The following is a 22,799-nucleotide window of genomic DNA, read 5'->3' as shown; positions in this document are numbered from 1 at the left end:
TGCAGTCCTCACTTTTGCTTGGCTAAGGGCATGTCAAGTTCAGAAGCACAGGTCTCCTGGACTGTTGTTGGAATCCATAGCCTTAAGTATCTTCAAATGCTCCTTGATATCATGTAGAGTGAATTGAGTTGGCTGAAGACTGGCACCTATGATGCTGGAGACCTCTGGAGGAAGCTGCTTTGGATCATCCACTTTGCACTTTTGCACTTCACAAATGCTTCAGACTTATCTTATGATGTGCTGAGCCTCCCCATCATTGAGGATTGGGATATTTCTGGATCTTTCTCATCATATGAGTTGCTTAATTATCCATCACATTCACAACTTGGTATGGCAAAACTGTAGAATTTAGACCTGATCCATTGTTTGTGGAATTGTTTACCTCTGTCTATAAACAGCTGTTTGGCGCACAAGCAGTCCTGTGTTGTAGCTTCTCAGGTTAATGTCACCTTTTTAGTCATCCGTGGTGCTGCTCCTGCTGTGCCCTTTTGCACTTGTTAGTGTTGATTCACTGACTTGATGGTAATGGTGGAGAGGGGGATTTGCTGTGTTGTGAGGTTGAGGTTGTATTGGAGTACAACTCTATTGACAGTCCACAGTGCCTCACAGATGCCCAGCCTTGAGTTGCCAGGTTATTTTTGAAGTCTATCACATTTAGCACAGTGATGGCCCTACTCAACATGGAGGATATCCACAATGGCTATGCAGTGGTCATTCCTCGTGATACTTTTATCCTGCTTCCAACTGGATACAGAGGAGAAGCAGCCATTACTTTGGCTCAGTAGTGGATAAGGTAGTGGAGGTGTCAACGTCCTACCCATTGGAAGTGTTAAGGGAATGATAAGTGAGAGGTTTATATGAGTCAAACGATAATACTCAAAGCAAACAATTTCACTTTTCTAATATTTTCTATTTTGAGAAGTTTACAGGACCAAAAAGCCTAAATAAGAAAAACATATGAAGGAATGCAGAGAAGAGTGAGTAAATTGAGTCTAGCTCCAGATTAGTCATGATTCAATATATTGAAACATATCAGAGGGGCTCAATAATCTACTTCAATTTCTTTTTCTAATGATATGCTTGAGTGAACAGAACAGTAAGGAAAGAGTGATCTGGCAGTGTTTGCTTGCATTTGTCTTTCTTTTTCTCACCAAGCAGCTTAAATCTGTGAAGGAGAAGCACCCAGAGGGAATAATTCTTTATAGGACAGTCAGGAGAAATTAACCCAAGCCATCATTTCACCTCTCGCTCCTGCTCACAGCCCAGATGACAAGTTCAGATACAGGGTGGAAATGGCAGAGTACACAAGGAAGGAAGAGGCAATGATATTAAAATATAAATGTTTCTGAGCCAAGACTATAGTAACAATGGTCCAGAGATCCTGCCATGAAAAAAAAACACTAGCAGGCCATCATAAAAGGACAAGGGTTGTCACCAACATCCATCAGGACTTCCATTTTTCCTGATAGCATATAAATAATTCCTCTTCCTAAACTAAGTTTGGTCACCATCTACATGCACTCCATTTCCAAATCTGTTCATGCCTTTCTCCCCTCCCCACACAAGCTTTACTGGTCAATTCATGAATCAGATCTAATAAATGACACTTTGAAGTACTTATACAATTACACAATTTTAATACAGTATGATTTCTGGTCCCCACGTTGGAGTTCTATTGTGGTGGAATTGTGTGGAACTTCTATTGAAGGCCAGATAACTGCTCACACTCAGTATTTGTCTCACAGCCAAAGAGCCCAGCCAATTTGTGTCTGGGGCAGAAAAATAACCACCAACCCTATCACTAAGTTGTGGCTTCAAAGATCTGGGCACCTTATTTAAACAGCAGCTGGTCAGGCATGCATTTTCTGTAAGAAAGCATTGCCGTTCTGCATGACACAGACCTGGATTTCTACCGTGAAATGCTGCCAACCCCAAACCAATTGATGCACTGGGATCCCTGTGGCTGCTGTCCACCTGTGGATGTGCTGTCACTGCTTGATCCTCTGTTTTGAGCCAAAACTACCACCTGAGATCCCCTGTGGCACAGTGGTAATATCCCTGCCTCCACATCAGGAGTAGGCCTGGGTTCATGCCCCATTGGCTCGAGAGGTGTGTAATAATATCTCTGAACAGGTTGACTAGGGAAATACCTAAAACAGCCATTTTCATTTGAACAGGTTGATTTTAAAAGTAGTACTGTGACCTGCAGATTAAACTATTGGTCTGGCAATCTGTGCACATACACACATGGGTGACATGGTGGCTCAGCGGTTAGCACTGCTGCCTCACAGCACCAGGGGCCTGTGTTCAATTCAAGTCTCGGGTGACTGTCTGTGTAGAGTTTGCACATTCTCCCCATGTTTGCGTGGATTTCCTCTGGGTGCTCCAGTTTCCTCCCACAAACCAAAGATGTGCAGGTTAGGTGAATTGGCCATGCTAAATTACCCAGTGTTCAGGATATGTAGATTAGGTACATTAGTCAGGGGAAATTTAAAGTAATTGGGTAGGGTCTGGGTGGATTACTCTTCAGAGAGTCTGTGTGGACTTGTTGGGCTGAATGGCCTGTTTCCACATTGTAGGGATTCTATGATTCACACACTGTCCTTGATGCTACCTGTGCCTTATCATTAATGAGGTTCTGCAACTCCTTGTGTAATATTCTATTCCCTTTTTAGCAGATGAACATTGCAGGTAATAAAATACAGTTCACCAGTGTCATATCCATGACACTCACTCTGACTGATATTAGGATCATGCAGTTATATTGTTATGATTCATGTCGTGAATCTCGTTATAGCACGGTCACCAATTCAAAAGTGGACATGTGTCTCAGATCAGGCAGTGAAGTGAGTGGCCCACAGTTTAGCTATGCCTCTCTGCAAGTTCTTTGCCAGGCCAGCCAGGAATGGCATGATGTCCAGCAATGGCAGCTGGAAACCCTCCAGCCTGATCAATGTCCCCTGGATGAAGATTTCAGTGAAGATGATGAGCTGGATGAGGAGAGTGGTGGGGTGGGGCCATACGTGAAACTGGTTCCAATGCTGCAAAAGGGTCAATGACCTCCAGTGCTCCACATGGGTAGGCCGTGCGGTGTAAGTGCTGAAAAGAGGCAACCACCATGGCATCAAATATATAAACAATGTGAGTGACATGTGTGTGTTCCAGGCTTTGACCAGCTGGAAGTGAGCTGTAGGTGCATGAGCACCAATTACAGTCGAGTGCGTGTAGGAAATAGCAATTAGAGAGGACATGGGAGCTGGCAGAAGCCAGAATGCTGTTACAGATGTTTGCTGTTCATTAAGATGTTTCTCAATCCTCTATCTACTTGCAGGACAAAAGAGCATAAAACATCAGGCAGTATTTGAGTACTGGTTACAGTACCTTTGACATCACTATATTGACTGCTACAAAGAGAAGCTGGACTAATTGAACAGAGAGCAGACAAACATACAGTTGCAGAAAGAGAGACTGGCGTATCAGGATAACAGAGTGAGGATGCCTCCAACTTATGGTTAAGAATTGAGTGAACAGAATACATAGGTGACATTTCACTGAGGAAAGGGATTGTGTATAATCCCTTGTGTTGTACATTACACAGCCCCATCTTCAGAATCCAGTAATTTGGTCCACTGTTGTCTTTATTGATGCATGAGAAGCATTATTAGAATTGTTTGAGGTGATAACAAGCAGGATGGATCAAGACCAAGTAGTGGATGTAATATATTTGGATTTCAGAGGGCATTTAAAATACATTAGATCACTTAATAAGCCCATGATGTTGGAGTTTGTGCATTAGCATAGATAGAGGATTGACTAACTAATGGAAGACACAGAGTTAGAAAAAGGGGATTACACAGGGTAAATGTAGAGAGATTGCATCCTCTTATGGACCAAAGGACATAGTCTCAGAATAAGGGGTGGCATGTTTTGGACAGAGGGGAGAAGGAATTTCTTTTCTTAAAAGGTGCTAAATCTGTGGAATACTTTACTGCAGAGAACTGTTGAAGATGGGTCTTTAAGTATATTCAAGGTTGAGATTAACAGATTTTTAATCAATAAGGGAATTAATGGATATAAAGGAAAAGGAAGGAAAGCAAAATTAATGGTTTTCAGATCAGCCATGATCTCATTGAATGGTGAGTAGATTCGAGTGGCTTTGTATAGTCAGCACACCATTCATGAGTCTGGTTTTCAGAGGATACCGCCTTTCTCCACTCAACACTGACCCCCCCACCCACCCCTGCAATTATTGAGAGAGAGAAAATGGCAGTGGTACCTGTGAGAGACAGACTATACAAGTCACAAGAGCTCCTTGGGAAGTAAGCACACATCTGCACAATTTGTGGTCAATAAGGCAGCTGCACATTAATGGAATGAAACCTTTTTCAGCCAGCTGCTCCCACAGAGCTTTCAGTGACAGTTCACCTCATACATGTGGCAATCCCACAATGGAGTCAAGTTTAATGGTTCTTGCTGCTTGGTTCCTGGACATATTTGAATCATCATGTAGCATACTGGGAGAAGCTACACAAATACTGTATGATTCCCTTGAACAACTTGGTATTGTGGAAATTCAAAGCGACCATGACTTTTAAGTCAAATTACATTGGACTGTTTCCAATTCCATTCTGTGGAGTCATAGACCACGCTGCAGGACATGACATAGGTCAATGATGGCTATAACAGCCTCAGCCATCTTTGATATTGCTAGTTTGAACTCACTCAGTAAATTACTGCTGCCTGGCCACCCACTGCTGCTCTGTGTGGACCTTTGGCCATTAGAATTCCCCAACCTTGGGCTATTTTCAGCTTGTTCCTCTCCTCCTCCAATACAGCATCAAAAAACACTTGTCACACAAGATCCATCCTGTCTGTCCTGAAGTGAACCATGGACAGAAGGGTGGCAAATATCTCGTCAGCACAGTGTGTTTGACAGTTCTTCTTGAATAAGGGATTGTGTGCCAAAGGGCAGCCTCTTGCATTGACCACATGCAATGAACTCCACCCAGCTCATCTTGGTCAATTCTCTCATTAACCTCTTCAGCCACCACTCACAGTTCTGCCCCTGGACACTCCTCCTCTGACACGGAGGCAGCAAATCACACTGCAGCTTTTAAGTGACCTTTTATTATCATTAGTTAGATGTATGTATCTTGAACGTTTTGAAAAGAACACTTTACAAAACAAAGCACATTGGCAACTGCAGCATCAATGTTTCATTTGTGCAGAATGCAAGCTGGAGTCAACACCTTCAGAGAGAAGTCAATGAATCCAAATAATGGTGTATAATATTATTGGTTTTGAACACAGAGGGTTAGATCAAAAATTTCACATGGGGAACAACCTTTGCTTGTTTTCTCTCTCTCTCATTTTCTCTGAAATCCCTCTGAAATGTTTGAGAGTTGAAAATTTACTGGAAGAGCTGATTGTGACATGTGAAGGGTTCTTAAAGGAAAAGTCTGAATATGCATAATTGTCTCCAGGAAAACAGAATTCAGCCAGCCAAAATTGATAGAGGGATAAACTTCAGTATCAACAGTTCATGTGGAAATTGACTTTAGTTACAGACTAGCATGTGTACAATCTATGAATAATTCTTTTTCCTAGCTTTTACTGTTGCTTGATCAAAGAATCTTAGGTTTTAAAGTTTCTTTGAAGTAATACTCTGTAGAGTTTGCCATGTTTTCCAGTCACACACAGCGTGTGTTATTTTTGAAGGAAAAGTGTGCACTTTTTAAAATCTTCTGTTAAAATCTTTGCAAAGGTCACCACTTATGCAAACCTGGTTGTGACCAGTACAGAAGTGAAACAGGGAAAGGAATTGGTTCATCCCTTCTAACTTGATGGCAATAGTATGCATGACAAGCTAACACAATGAAAATAGGTTCCACTGTTTGCCACCAGAAATCAACCAGTTTTCATCAGGAAGATGATATTTTGCAATTCACTTAATTAAATGCTCCCAAACATCTCATTATCCCTTCCTCAGATCATTATTCGTTCCTGCACTTCATGGGTGGTTATACCAGCAATGAATGATGCTGCACACTTTTTAACCATATTGAACTTAAAGGGCTGGAAGGGTGTTAAACTGTGTGGCTGGTCCCTTTAATGTTATTAGCAATGAAAACTCAAGAGTCTGATACATCAATCCATGGAGTTGGTGATTAAGCTGTTCCAGTCTTTAGAGAAAAGGAAAGATCAGTGAATGGTTCACATCATTCTTAAAACAGCTGGCTGCATTGAAGAATGTTTGCTCATCTTTTTATAGTCACAAGAGATATTTAACTCTAAAGAGACTGGAACTGGGGAAGGAGGGAAGTTTAAAAAAAGTATGGAGTCAATGAAAGAATAAAAAAAATCCAACTCCACACGACTTCTTTCACATGCAAAAACCATCAAAGTCAACACATGGGTAGTTTTACAAGGAATACATGACAACCTAATATAGTTCTCTCAAATAATTGCTTCAAACCTCTGATGATCCTCCTGCTGTACCTGGTCACACTAAAGACACAGGACTATGAGGAGGAGAAATTTCTTCACCCAGAGAGTGGTGAACCAATGGAACTCACAAAACAGTTGAGGCCAAAACATCTCTATTTCAAGGAGTTAGATACATCACATGAAGCTAAATGGATCAAAAGGATATGAGTTGGATAATCAGCCATAATCATCATGAAGTGAGGAGCAGGCTTAAAGGGCCAAATGGTCTACTTCTGCTCCTATTTTCTATACATCTACACTTAGCGGATAAAACCCTGAAATTATAGCATAAAACAGTTGTTGGGCAATGTTTCTGCCAGTTTCCCCCACAATAAAGTTAGAAATCAAGGGCAAAGGTAGAAATGCTATCCCCAAAAATACTCAATCACAATATCAGCAATTTTAAAAATTTATTTTCTTTTCTCAGATTATCATCCAGAGAAAATTTATCATTCAAATACAAAGCAGAACTGGGAAAAGATCTTCAGTACATTAAATCCTTACATTATTCCACCAACTCCTTTGATTTTGAGTTTCCATAAAATAACCTAACCAAACCAAACCAAACCAAACCAAAACATGAAGATGAAACAAGCAGGTTTACCCACAACCTCTGCTTAACTTTCCCTTATCTTCACCACATTATCTACTCTTTGTAGGATCACTAAAGTAAGCCTTAGACCCTAAGCTTGAGTCCTCCCCCCCACAATCAGAATATTTGAGTAAGAGGATATTGTCACCAATTTCTCTCCTTCCACTGAGTTGAACAGCCTAATTGTTTTTCATTGGGAGAGGCTCTTGTGCTAACAAGATGTCATTTATTACGTGATAGTATTAGCTCAAGTCATATCAGTTCATTAGGCATTGCTAACAAGCCTATGAAGACACCTGTTGATCAAGGTCATGATATCCTAAAATATTCTCCCTTATTCCCTCTGAAGCCACTTTGACCTCAGGAGATTCCATCATTAACCCTTTAAAAACCATTACTAAATATACAGAGATGGACAGGCAGTGTGGAAAAGGAGGTTTAAGGCTATCTAAGAAAACAGCTTAAACCTTAACAGTGTTCCAAGTCTTCTTGGAATCAGGAGCCTGTAGATTTGGACTCCTGCCAGTGTATGGTTGAGATATGTTGCTGCCTCCATCTTCCTTTTTTATGCTGAATCCAAGGACCTGTAAACATATTAGTAGCAGAGGATAAACCATTAGCGAGCCCAAACAAAAGAAGACAGTTTATTGCATGTTAACAATTGGCACAAGTTACATCGATTTGTTTGACATTATTACTTGAAACTGTCAGGAACCAGAAATGCTCTATTGGGATCTTGTGATCAACTGTCCAATTCTCCACCCACAGGCTCTGTGACATCATCCAATTAGTGGAGTTTAATGGAACTTCAGATTAAATCTTTCAGGATCATTACCTTACTAAATAGAGACCTTCTTTATTCATGGGCCTCTGTGTGTTTTTAACTAATAATTTGGAGAAGTAATAGTTCACAATTCTGCCATTTTTCAAAGAAAGCACAATCAGTGGCATTAATTATCTGGAGTGGGCAACCTACTTAATCAAAAGGTATAACATAAGCTTTGCTAGCACCTGAATTATAATCAGGTGATGGAGAGATGCCTTCTCACAATTTTAATCAGGAAGTAATTTACCAGAAAGAAGCTGAAATAAATATAAATCAAATATTGTACTGGATTAGTTCTAGAAAATACTTAATAAAATGTTGTGAAACACCTAGAAAAAGATGCAAATAATTGATTGCAGCAAACACATTCATTTACTCTGAGACATCTCAATGCAAACAACCTGGCAATATTCCTGTCTGGATCCTGTTGTCCTTTGACACAACTGAATGAGTGGCTGTTCAATATATTTCTAATTCAACATTTTGTTCAGATAGACCTGTCAGTCCTTTTGTTATATTACCATAATTGAAATTAACGTAACACGTTGGTATTGGAATACACAAGTATGGCATTGAGTCTTATCAATTTCCAATAACTTTCACAGCTAAAAGGTCATATTTTACAAAGACAAGGAAAATGACCATGTGTTATTTACCACATTGAAGTATTGTGGAAATTACAGACATATCATGGAACATTAAACTGTTCTCTCATCAACTGAAGTTATTGCTTGCTGTGATCCTGAGGTGCTTGACTCCTTTGAATAATGAATGTGAACTTGAACAAAACCAAAACATGAAAACCGATTTCAGTCTGAAGATCCATTCTATCCATGTTAGCAGCCTTCAACTTGTAAGGTTAATCTTCCAAAGGATATTTCCTTAGAGCTTCTTACAAATTGGTCTCCGTAGTATAGAGAGAAGACTCAGGGAAATTCTGGAAAATCTGTGTTATATCTTCTAGTTCTTGGAAATCAAAAATACCAGAATTTCACGTGGGTAAGGCCTCTTCTGGTGTACTGTGTCCAGTTCTGGTCTCCTGGAAGGATATTATTTAGCGAGAGAGGGTTCAGAAGAGATTTACCAGAATGTTGATAGGAATGGAAGGTTTGAATTATAAGGAGAGGCTGGATAGACTGGAACTATTTTTCCTTGGGGCATAGGAGGTTGAGAGGTGATCTTATAGAGGTTTATAAAATAACAAGGGGTATAAAGGAGAACCTCAATTAACTGAACTTCGGATCATCTGAACAAGATTGCAAGGTCCCAACGTTATCCAGCATCGATTATCCGGCATTCAATTAACTGAACAAAATACTCTCGGCCCCTGCCCTTCAGATTGTCGAGTTTCCTCTGTAGATAAGGTGAATAGCAGGTGTCTTTTCCCTCAGGTGGGGGATTTTAAGACGTGAGGGGCATACGTTTAAGGTGATTGAAGAAAGACTTAAAAGATATGGGGTAATCTTTTACACAGAGAGTGATTCATGTGTGAACGTTCAGAGGAAGTGGGGTTCAGGTACAGTTGCAACATTTAAAAATCATTTAAGTAAGTACATGAATAAGAAAGTACATGAATTGGAGGGATATGGGCCAAGTGCAGGCAGATGGGATTAGTTTCTTTTGGGATTATGATTGACATAGAGTTATTGGACCAAAGGGTTTGTTTCTGTGTTGCATAACTCTGTGACTTTAAATATTTTTCTTGTTGCTCACTGTGTGGCTAGTGGACTGACATATTATCACTTGACACAGGACAACAGTACAACATTGAATGTGGTACCTGGGGCTATCTATTCCCATAACAGTTACTTGCTAGCTCTTCATGAATGATATGACAATACAACAGTTACACCGAAATTCCATTTCATCAGGAATTTCTCCAACCTGGAGAAATCCTAAGAAAACTGAGCTCTACCCTCACAAGACAAAGCCTTGATTTTGACTAATTTAGTGAATCAATTACAGATAACTGAAACTTATTTGATTTTTGTTGTCCTAATTTGAATTAGACCAGAAAGAAATTTCTGCTATTAAAATGGACAGGTGGAAATAATACTTGGATAAATGCCAAGTCATAAGAGGGTAGGAAAGAGGAATTAAAAACGTTGGTAGACAGATTGCTGTGGATATCTGCATTTTGAACTGCAGTGGTCAATATGAAACACAGGTGGTCGGAATTCCTAATTCTTGGATTAGAATAGAAACATAGAAACATAGACTATAGGTGCAGGAGTAGGCCATTCAGTCCTTTAAGCCTGCACCACCATTCAATACAATCATGGCTAATCATGCAAACTCAATAGCCCATTCCCACTTTCTCTCCACACCCCTGATCCCTTTAGTTGCAAAGGCCATGTCCAGCTCCCTTCTGAATATATCAAACGAACTGGCCCCACAGTTTTTTGTGGGAGAGAATTCCACGGGTTCACAACTCTCTGAGTGAAGAGGTTCTTCCTCATCTTAGTCCTGAATGGCTGACCCCTTATTCTTAGGTTGTGACCCCTCGTTCTGTGCTTCCCCAACATCAGAAATATTCTTGATGCATCTAATCCATCCAGTGACATCAGGATTTTATATGTTTCTCTGAGATCGTCCCCATCATTTTTCTAAGTTCCAATGAGTATAGATCCAGTTGATCCAGTCCCTCTTTTTATGTCAGTCTGCCATCTCAGGAATCAGCCTGGTAAACTTCTCTGCACTGCCTCAATAGCAAGAATGTCCTTCCTCAAACTAGGAGACCAAAACTGCACACAATACTCCAGGTGTGGCCTCACCAAGGCCCTGTATAACTGCAGCAAATCATCCTGACTCCTACATTGAAATCCTTTCACTATGAAGGCCAGCACACTATTATCTTTCCTCATCGCCTGCTGCACCTGCATGCCAAACTTCAGTAACTGTTCCACCATGACACCTAGGTCTTATTGCACCTCACCTTTTTCTAAACGTACCCCTTTCAGATAATAATTTCCCTTCCTGTGTTTGTGACCAAAGTGGATAACTTCACATTTATCCACATTTTATTGCATTTGCCAAGTCTTTGCCCACTCAATCAATCTGTTCAAGTCACCCTGCAGCCTTTTAGCATCCTTCTCACAGTCAATGCTGTCAACCAACTTGGTGTCATCTGCAATTTTGGAGATATGGCATTCAATTCCTTTGTCCAAATTGTTAATGTATATTGTGAACAGCTGGGGTCCCAGCACTGAACCCTGTGGCACTGCACTCATCACTGCCTGCCACTCTGAAAAGAACCTGTCTTTCCAACTGTCTGCTTCCTGTCTGCCAACCAGTTCTCTATCCATGTCAATACATTACCTCTGATGCCATTAGCTTTAATTTTCCTTATTAATCTCGAGTGGAACCTTGTCAAAATTCTTTTGGAAGTCCAGATACACAACATCTACTGAAAACACAAGGGCAATACAGAATCATATGAGACGTTAGATTCATCTATGTTTAATGTGTACATCTCTAATAGCCATATAGCAAGAAAAACAATATGACCCTCAGAGAAACAACATGGCATCATTGAGCAAAAAGGAAGGACTGCAAAGTTTCAGGCCGACAAGCAAAATTCAGAATGGTGATTACTTATTTATTCTTTAATTAGTTATTCTGAACTTCCAGCATCTTGATAACAATGAAGACATCTTATTGTAGTATCCAAAATCCTTAATTGAACCAACAAGCTTATCCCAAAGAAAATAGTTCCATCCTTCACAAATAACAACAAAAGAACTGTGGGATGAAATTTCGAACTGAATGGCCAAATCAGATATAACTAATGCACATGGAGGATGGTAAATTTTGGAGTATTTTTCAATTAAGACTGCATTACTATTTTCAACGAGAGGAGGAAATTTATTCAATAAGAAATTCAGTGGAAGGCTCAATGGTTAGCTCTGCTGCCTCATCGTGCCAGTGACCCAGATTTCCTTTCACCTTCGGGTGACTGTGTGAAGTTTGCACATTCTCCCTGTGTCTGTTTGGGTTTCCTCCTACAGTTCAAGAATAGGTGGACTAGCCATGCTAAATTTCCCATAGTGAATAGGGATGTGCAGGTTAGCTGGATTAGCCTTCAGAATGGCAGGGATTGTATAAAGGTGGGTGTCTGCATGGGATCCTCTTTCAAGGGTCAGTGTGGACTTGATAGGTCAAATGGCCTGCTTCCATGCTGTAGGGATTCTAAGGTAAAGTAGATGCATCTACATGCACTTTCTTTCTCTCCTGTTTCCATTTCTTACAGCAATGTGCAAAATATCCCCGTTTTAATCGGATACTGATTTTGCACAAGTAACTGAACTTAGCTGCTTTAAGCTTTTGTGATTACCAATAAATCATGCTTTATAAAACCTTGTTTGTTGAATTTACTGGAGGGAGCTGCTAATTTAAAGTTTACAAAGACTAAAGCAATATACCAGTGACTTGGGATTATAGTCAAAGATCCCTGCACATTTGTTTTACTGTAGCTTTTACATTCCAACACCTATAAAAGTCTATCTGCATAGCCACATTAAGAAGAATGCAAGTAGTCTGAATGGGAAATTGTCACCTACACCATTGGGAAAGCAACAGAAACTTCACTCAGCTACTCAGCTGGGTGGAGACAAGTCATTAGTCATAAGCTCCTAGACAAGGGAACTCTGGCTATAAAACAAATATGTTCAGACAGAAACAAAAACAGAAATTGCTGTAAAAAGTCAACAGGCAGCAACAGGCAGCATCTGTAGAGAGAGATCAAAGTTAGTGTTTTGGGTCCAGTGATCCTTTTTCAGAACATACATGAAACCATCCATGACAAAGCAGCCTGCTTGACTGGCACCACATCCGCAAACATTCAGATATTTCATCACCAATGTGCAGAAGCAACTATCGACATGTCTGTGCCATCTTGTAGAGAAATTTACCAATGATCCTTAGACAGCATCTTCTAGACTCAAGACTTCTGCTAACTAAGTAGATAAGGATGACATATATATGGGAACACCACCACTCCACCTTCTAATTTCCCTCTAAGCCATTCACCATTCTGACTTGGAGATTTATTGCCATTTCTTCAATTTTGCTGAGCCAAAACTCTAGAATTCCTTTTGAAGCTGCTTGGTTGTTCAATTAAATCATATGGACTACAGCAGTTCAAGAAGCAAGCTCACCACAACATCCTAAAGGGCAACTTTGGATAGAGATTTAATGTTATCCCAGCCAGTGATGCTTACATCACATGAATGAATAAACAAAAATATTTGGGTCACTGGTTGGTAAGAAGAAAATGTCATGTCATGAATCAACTTTCAATTTGCAAGTTTAACAAGTGCTTTCTCTGCGGGAAAGGCCAAGTAACAGAGATGCTGAAAGGGCTAGGTCTGGAGTCGGTTCCCTCTCTCTTCAATGAAATTGCAGATTATAAATACCTACATAGCCCTGAAGAACCTTTAAAAAGAACTCAGCTTGGCACGTACAGTGCTCAGAAGAACAGATACATTGTTCATCAACATCCTTAAACTGTCACATGTGGTATCTTATTATATGCCTTCTGAAAAGACAAATATATTACATCCACAGCTTCCCCTTTATTTATTCTGCATGTTACCTTCTCAAAGGATTCAAGTTCAATTATCAGACATGAATTCCCCTCCATGTAGCCATTCTGACTCTGCTTAATCATATCATGCATTTCTAAATGCTTTGCTATTACATTCTTTATAATGAACTCCAACATTTTCCCAAACATTAATGATCTGCTCAATGACCTATTGTTAATTGTGCTTGGTTCCCTTCGCTTTTTAAATAAAGATGTGATAATGACAGTTTTCAAATCTTCTGCTACTTTTTCAGTCTCCAAGGATTTCTGGAAGGTAACTATTGGTACATCCATTATCTCTCTAGCTACTGCCTTTAATATCCTAGGATGAAATTCATCAGGTTCAGGTGTCTTAATAGCTTTTAGCTCTATTAATTTCTCTAGATCTTTTTCTCCTGTAATAGTTATTGTATGTATTTCCTCTGCTCTTTTTGACTCATTCATTATTTAGTAAATTTTGAATGTGCTGGTAGAGTTAGATGATCTAGAGTGAAATGGGTCTTGTATAGAATACAACTGTTGTCATACAGTTGGTTAAAATGGCCTGTTTCTGTTCTGCCAATTCTATATAAATGTTAGTCCTGGAAAGTGATTTTTCACAGCAATGATCCATGGAGGATTGTTTAATTTAATACAGCATTCTGCACGAAGCTAGCATTTGCATTAATAAATGTGAATGAATGGAGCCACTGTGTGGGAAATGGCTGAGTGCTTATGGGAGGTTGCCAAAATATAACCAAAAGTAAGTTTTGTGGAGATCTTTGAACATGTGGAGAGAAGCTAAAGCTTTAATTAGAGCTTCAGAGTAGCAAAATATTGTCATATCTGTGAAACTAACTTTGAAGATGAAGGATAAGGAAATGAATCGCATATACATGAATAACAGTTGATAATAAAATATCAATTGCTTTTATGTTATCCATTCCTTAGTTAACTACAATTTCAACATTTTTTTCTGAATGGCTATCATAAGTCTCTTTCTTCCGAAATTGTAAAAGAAAATACAATTTCTAGTTAAAGGTCATTTTATTACCCCATTGTAACTGATATGCCAAAATGTGATTTTGACTGCATTTTTGAGTTACCTTTCCAATTCTTTTCAAGCATAATATAGTCCCCAAAATTTCAGAACCCGCCATTTCGCATGGTCCATGAGGAAAGAACTTTGTAGATGATGAGCAAGGAGACACTAGAGAAAGCTACAAAGGGTGAAAGTAAGGGCAGGATGGGATACAAGTTCATGGAAATTCCTCTAAGGGTCTATCTCCTGAAAACAACATGTGAATGTAGGCAACAACAACAACAACCTATCCTGAACCTATTGCATAAACCTTTGTGCTCCAGAAGAGCACTGCATCTGTGAGTGGAGGCAGGTGTTTACAGTGTCTGGTGTGGAGTACCAGTGAATCTTTGCAAAGAACTTCTTATATTGTTTGGCCAACTTGTTTCTCCATTACTTTGTCCAAAAATATGAAAATAAAAGCTAATCCCAATGGGACCCCCATTGTTGACTGTATAGAAGAGGCAAGGTGTAATTGAAGATCCAAAGCAGAGAACACAGCGCTCTCAGTGAGAGAAAAAGATGATGAAGGGTGATTTGAGAATGATGTGGACTGATCTTCCTGTTTATTTATGTTGGCTATACTATATTCCTGAATCCAAAGCACAGGAAAAGGGCCAGAAGATTATGTAAAGATCATCTCTCTGCCCCTTTATATTACCCTGGGACTTGTAGAATTTCAGTGAGCAGGAAGAAAGAGAGGTTGGTGACGTGACAATGGCTGCTACCATCGTAACATAGGTAGGGACCTTCCTAGTCTTCTGGCTTATTCCCTTGTCTCAGCCCTCAGCCTGTTTTAAAGGGCACACAAATCTGTGGCCAGCACTTTTCTGATGAGATATGAGAGGAGCAGGCATTCAATACCAAATTCCCTGTGTGAAGTCCTTTTGTCTTCTCTTGAGGACAGCAATTAGTCCCTGAGACCTTCGGATTATTGTTTTAGCATGCCAACCAAAGGGTCAATCTTGTTGACAAGCCTGCTGTGGTAGACATTCCTGGTTGAACTTTGTGGCCTTCTTCTGGATGTTATGGAATGTTGCAGTTTAATAATTGAGAACATTTGGCCTTTGCAAATGATTTGATTATAAGAATATAGAAATGTTTTAGATCATGATAGGTGGAACATACTCTGGCTTGTGTCTCCCTGCCTATCACCATTGTGCAGACGGGCCCTGATCTATTCTAAATAACATTCTAAAATGTGGCCTGGGGTTTTCATAACTGCACTTCTGTAATTTCTGTGCCACCCGGCAATGTTTGATGCGTACTTTTCCAATGAAGCATTTACATCCAGCATGAGTGAGGGAGCTGTGGATGATTGGTGATCATCAAATCATTACATCCTGGAGCTGTGTAAGAAACTTTGGCTTTAAGCATGTTCTGGCTGGACTAGTCAAGATATACTACACAGTGCATCTTATCCAAATGTGCTTTGTAACCTTTTAATATTATTGGAGGTACAGAAAACCCTTAAGACAAGATATCACTCATTCTGCTCCTTTTTCTCTAAATTGTATTATCACATTATTTGTAAGATGAATTGATGCATGTTACATACTGAAATAGTGAATTCACAGAAATAAAATGTTTCTTTATGATAACAAAATATTCAATTGCAACAAGCATTGCAACTACACTTTGAATTTGGATTGAGATGTGATTGTAGAATTGGGATATTTTTTAACATTTCTTCAAAATAGCATCGCTTTCACTTTCACACTTTCTTCTGACAGATAGAAAAAGACATAATCTTACAAAGAGTATGAAAAGTTCTGTTATGTCAAAAATTGCACTTTTCACACCAGGTCAATATCAATGAAAGGATTTTTTTCCTGTTCACAGCTTTGTAAAATTATGTGTCTTTCTTTATCCACCTTTAAAATGAACCATCTTTCAGTTCATTGAAGATCACCCAGCATAAAGAATGCTTTTGGAATACAGAAAGTGCTCTTTGCCCAAGTTTATTTTGAAATACAAACAGCCTGAATGGTTGAACTATAGTAATCTCTCTCTGTGAGAAACACTGAAGTGACTAGAATGGCCATATTTTCTTTAAATGAAACAGTAAAACATTACCCCAAGGAAATCTGCCTTTTTTTTCCACTAACAAACATAGCAGAGGTCTCAGAGAACATACCAATGGCAATGTGACAACTGCATTTATATGAATTCTGTTCCCTGTTATATTACCCTATGTCAGAGATTTGAACAGCTAATTCAAAATGACACTTCCAGCGTTGCGCTGTTAGAAGCGTTATTTTTGGATGAAGTGTTAAATTGAGATATTGTCTACTTTCTCAAGTGAACATCAGACATTCTATGCAACTATTTCAAACATAAGGGCAATTCTCCCCAGCATCTGGTTCAATATTTAACCCTCAATAAATATCACAGAGAAATTGACTATCATGTCAATTTCATGTCAATGCTTGCAGTAGCTTGCTGTGCTCAGATTGGGTGCCATGTTTCCCACATTGCAGCAGTGACTAAACTTCAAAAGTACTTCAATACCGAGGAAGTGCTTTGGGAAAAATCCTGAAATTATGAGAATGGAAACTATACAAATAAAATTATTTTTTTCTTTTGCTATGAATGCAGCAGATATTTTTCTTAACATGAGAAAATAATCAGTTCAAGGTAGTCAATGATAGATCATAGATTTTTAACATAGTTGTCTATTACATGAAAAGAAGCAAATGATAATGTATAATTAAGTGTGCAGTTATTTAAAAATATCCTGTGCAACAGGAACAGAGAGACCTTAAAGTTTACATACATAGAGTTATAGTGGTGGAAAGACAAATTGCTAATAAAAAAGGACATACAAGATTGTTGGCTTTAAACACAGAGATACACAGCATAGGTAGCTTGAGTCAGAAAATTTCCCAAATCAACAGACCTATCTCAATTCAAAAAGTGTCCTGAAATGTGAAATTTGCATATAAATCTAGACTCACAACAATGCAATTGGCTCTTAACCGACCTCTGGGAAATTCAGGATGGAAAATAAATGCTGGCCCATCCAGCAGCACCCATGTTCCTTGAACAAAGAACAACTTTCAAAAAAATGATGTAGAAAAGAAAATAATCAAAAAGACATTTCTCACAAAAGTTATGGAAAGGGCTGCCTGAAGAGTTGGTAGAGGCTGGTACAATTACAACATTTAAAAGCCATCTGGTTGGGTATATGAATAGGTAGCATTTAGAGGGATTTGGGCCAAATGATGGCAAATGGGACTAGATTAATGGAGACTATCTGGTTGGCATGGATGGAATGGACTGAAGGGTCTGTTTCCGTACTGTACATCTCTATGTGGAGAGACAAGGACAATTGGGATCATCCACCTTAGAACAAAAAGGTCTAAGGGAGAGAGGTATTCAATGGAATTCGACATTATAAGTGACTTTTATCGAGTGAACATGTTTCTGCTGACTGGAGAGTGAGCAATCAGAAGACACAACTTTATGTCAATTGTAAAAACAACCAATTGTGAGATGAAGAAAATCCAATCGTTTAATGTTGCGAATTGTTATGAAATGTACTAAATGAGTGGGTGATTTAATAAAAGTTGATAGTTCTTTCCAAGTGCCAGCATGAACATGATGGGCCAAGTGACCTCCTTCTGTACTGCTTGATTGAATTTTGCTGAGGAATGCAAAGTCAGAGCAAAGCCAGCCTCATTACACAAATGAAACGTAAAATAGAATGGAGGGATAGTTCTGACAATGATGGCGATTTTTCAGTTGGATCTGATTCAATTAGGTGGATAGTTGACCTCAGAAATGAAGGTTAGAACTGTTAGTTTTGAGCCACCCACAGGAGATCAATCTAATGCTGTGTCATGGAAAATTTATAAGACATCAAGATCAAAACCAAGATGCTAAGATAGTGACATAATCTGGCTAAACAATGAGCCAATAGCAAAGTGTAATGTATTTGATAAAAGTTAACAGAGTGAAATTTTAAAAATGAAACTCTAGATTAGTGGATACAGTCAATTGAATGGAAATGATCGATTAAAATCAGGTGTTGAAATAACTAAATCTATCCAAATGTGACGATTACGTATGCTAATTTATTTAAAAGCTTGTGATCTACATCAGCTGAATGGGGAACAGGGCTAAAGGGGGAAATCAGCCAGCAATCACCCATCAAGACTGTGCTAATCACTGTTGAAGTAACTCCATAGAGGTTAGTATCCTGTTGCCAAGTCACCCTTTACTTACATGTGGAGAGTCCGTGATACTGATCCAGCTCCCTCAGAGCCAGCTGTCAGAGTGTACAGGATGTCTGACACTCCTGATTATATCTGAGCCAGTGCTCCCTGACTGAACCAGATTAACAGCCGCAATCAGGGAACTCATATTCTATGAGATCCATCTGGCTTAGCACATTACAAACACTGCAGCCATTTTATTGTCAAGTTCACAAATGGCTTGACAGAATGATGAAATATGATGTAGTGATGTGATTGCTTTGGTTCTCATAGCCACCATAGGATTTAAACCCAGACCACAATTACAACATTTAAAAGACCTTTGGATAGGTGCATGAATAAGAAAGGTTTGGAGAGATATGGGCTGGGGCAGGCAGGGAGGATTAGTTCAGTTTGGGATTGTGTTCGACATGGACTTGTTGGATCGAAGGGTCTGTTTCCATGCTATGTGACTCTATGATGCTATGACACAATGTCAGTGTCTAGCTCAGGTTTTTCAGAAGTCAAAACTGTCTGCAGTGAAGTGTACCGCTTGGGCTCCCACGCCAATACACATAATCAAACCATTGTCTTGCAGAAAATGAAACAAGTTAAAGGAGAAGTTGTTCAAAGTGTGCATGGGCTCAACCAGATGAAAGAGGGTGGTGATGAGTGGGGATTGTTCAGGCCTTTTTTTAGAGGGAGAAGCAGAGAAATTCAGACAATCCTGTTTGGGGATGGCTCTGGGGACCTGCAGTGGTACCAGTCATGCCTGTTTCTCTGTGGGGAATGTGGAATATTCCTTGTTTCATTCCTACTCAAGCCCCCACCCACAACTTTTTCTCTGAGATATCAATGGTGTTGTCATGCCACTTCTAGCTCTCATCTAGAATTAGAAGAATTGACCTGTTTTGCTCCCAATTTCCATCTTTCTCTCACTTTCACCTGGCCCATCTCTGATTCCTCCATTCTCTTCCTTGACTTCTCTGTTCCCACTGGACATAAACAATCTACCAATATCCACAAAAAGCCCATCGACTCCTACAATTACCACAAGTGCACTTCCTTGCACCTTGCTTCCTGGAATTATTCTATTCCATTCTCCCAGTTTCTCCATATCCTTAATATTAATATAATGATGCCACTTCCACCAGCTACCTTCAACATGACCTCCTTTTGCCTCAACCAAGGATTTTTCCCATTGTGATTGAGAGGGCCTTCAACCATGTCCAACCCATTTCCCAAAAACTGAAAACAAGCTCTTTTGCCCTCACACATTCCCCTGGCTCCCCGAATAACACTATGGTATCCCTTGTCTCCATCTTCCATGCCACCAATCTCCACACTCAAAGGATTATCTTCCACTTTTCTGCCCCCTCCAACAAGAGACTATCACCAAGCACATCTTTTCCTTGCCTCTGCTGGCAGTTTTCCACAAGGAACTCCACCTCTGTGTGACTTTGGTCCACTCCTCCATCATAGCTAACTCTTTGTCACTCACCCATGCTGCCTTCCCATGCAATAGCAGGAGGGGTCACACTTACCATTCATCTCCTCTCTCCTCACTGTCCAAGGCCCCAAACACATCTTCCAGCTGAAGAAGACTTTTGCTTGTATTCCTTTCAATTTAGCCTGTTGTATTCACTGCTCACAATGCATCTCCTCTACACTAGTAAGACCAAATACAGAATAGGTGATTGTTTTGCCAACCTTCCAGTTTGGCAATAAACCACCTTGCCGTTTCAATAAACCACCTTGTTCCTGTACTAACATTTCTATCCTGAGCCTGACACAGTGTTGCAAAGAAGCAGACAACAAGCTGGTACAAGAAAATACCTCATTATCCGCTAAAAGTGGAGATCAGACATACAAAGGTGCAAAATGCCTTAAATACCCCAAAAAGTTGTGACATAACCATTAATATGAAATTAGGTTCTTCCCACAAGTACTGTGAAGAAAATCTTTCACCTCATCAAGCATGAAAGTTGCTATAAGTTATCAATTCCAGTTGACATGATTCCCTCGTGGATTTGGATTGCTCATTTACTGCTGACATCTCGGTTTTTTCTCGATGACACATTCAGGAAGTCAAGGAAACTCATGCAGCCACAGTTAAGTTCAAAATCCATGTTATTAGTTCTCAAATTGATGTAATATATTTAACTTGGAAACTTATCTTTCCTATGAGTGTCACATGCTCACAGCCGAGTACACTCTGGTTAAATAGATCATAGGTGAAAGATAATTTGTTGAAACACTATCAACGTCTTCACATTTACCATCCATCTGCTATAGTGCACTGAACTAAGTGCCAGTTAAAGTTCATGCCAAAGAACCTCTAATCAAGTCAAACAATGAACAAATGACAATATGCCTCTCCCATAGACTGAATAAAACCATTGTAAGAGGAACATTTTCCACTTCAGATAATAAAGGAAATGTCACAGTTAGCAAAATCTTTAGCACACTTACTGCAAATTATAGACACTTACTGACAAATAATATTGGATAATTCAAAGTTATGAACATCTGGCAGAGCTGTACACTTGAAATTTTATTTTGGACTATCACAGCTCAGAAGATTTCAACAATGTAAGATCACGTGGATATAATGGAAACTAATATTGATGATATTCGCCCAGGGAGCAAACTTAACAGAAGTCTGGAAAACATCCTACAATGAACTAGAGAACAGAAATTTATTTAAATTCTGCTTCAATTTGTGTATAGTATAGAAGAAATGGGTTGCAAGGGACCTACATTGATAGAGAGAAAAAGAAACATAATGGAAATAGAAAGAAAGGTGGCTGCAATCAATGGGGTGGATTAGTAGGGAGTGGTCATAATTCTTTCTGGGGTGGGCTAACAACCCAACTCAATCAGTGTCCCCTTGAAGTTTCTTTGCCTATATGGGTCTCCGAGGTTCATGTAGGGCAACAACTTCTGGAACCGGAAGTCAATACCAAGACTGGTATACCAACAGTGATCATCATAAACAGTACCTTGGAGCATCTGCAGTTCGGAGGAACATTGAACCCAGTCCCTACCATATGCTCCAACAGTCAATATTGTACTGTTGCATCTGAACTTTTTGGTGAATGTGTCCCATAGATAGAGTCATAAAGATGTATAGTATGGAAACAGACCCTTCAGTCCAACTCATTTATGCTGACCAGATATCCTAACTTAATCTAGTCTCAATTGTCAGCACTTAGCCCATAGCCCTCTAAACCCTTCCTATTCATATACCCATCCAGATGCCTTTTAAATGCTGTAATTGTACCAGCCTCCACCACTTCCTTTGGCAGTTCATTCCGTACAAGTACCACGCTCTGTAAGAAAAAGGTGCCCGTTAGATCCCTTTTAAAATCTTTTTCCTCTCACCTTAAACATATGCCCTCTAGTTCTGAACTCCCCAACTCCAGAGAAAAGACCTCATCTAATTACCCTGTTCATGTCTCACTTGATTTTATAAACCTCTTTAAGGTCACTCCTCAGCCTTCGATGCTCCAGAGAAAACAGCCCTAACCTTTTCAGCTTCTCCCGATATCTGCAACCCTCCAACCCTGACAACACCCTTGTAAATCTTTTCTGAACCCTTTCAAGTTTCACAACATCCGTCCTGTGGGAAGAAGACCAGAATTGCACACAATATTCATAAAGATGTAACATAACAAATGGTCACAATTGTGAAGGAAATAAATGCCCATTGCCATAGACCTGCATATGGACCTATTACAGAGGTCATTTCCTTTAGCTACCGCTAGTATTGAGAAGATACTTTTGTGAACCAGACCAAATCTCCTCAAAATATAGTAAGAAGATAGCATTGATGCTATTTTTTTTCTTATTTTAAAGGCAAATGTAAAATGCTGTGATGTTGCAATTCAACTGCTCAAATTACTTGACATTAAGCAAAACACAATTAATTCAAACACTGTAGTTAAAATACCTCAATAAAAGAAAGAAACTTAGAATAACAATTCTACTGGATACAGAATAATAGATACAGTAACTATTACTAATTAGCTATTCCAATGTTGTTACAGCCCATA

The sequence above is a fragment of the Chiloscyllium punctatum genome, chromosome 20, assembly GCF_047496795.1.
Source record: "Chiloscyllium punctatum isolate Juve2018m chromosome 20, sChiPun1.3, whole genome shotgun sequence".
Lineage (NCBI taxonomy): Eukaryota > Metazoa > Chordata > Chondrichthyes > Orectolobiformes > Hemiscylliidae > Chiloscyllium > Chiloscyllium punctatum.
Note: the sequence above shows the minus strand (reverse complement) of the source record.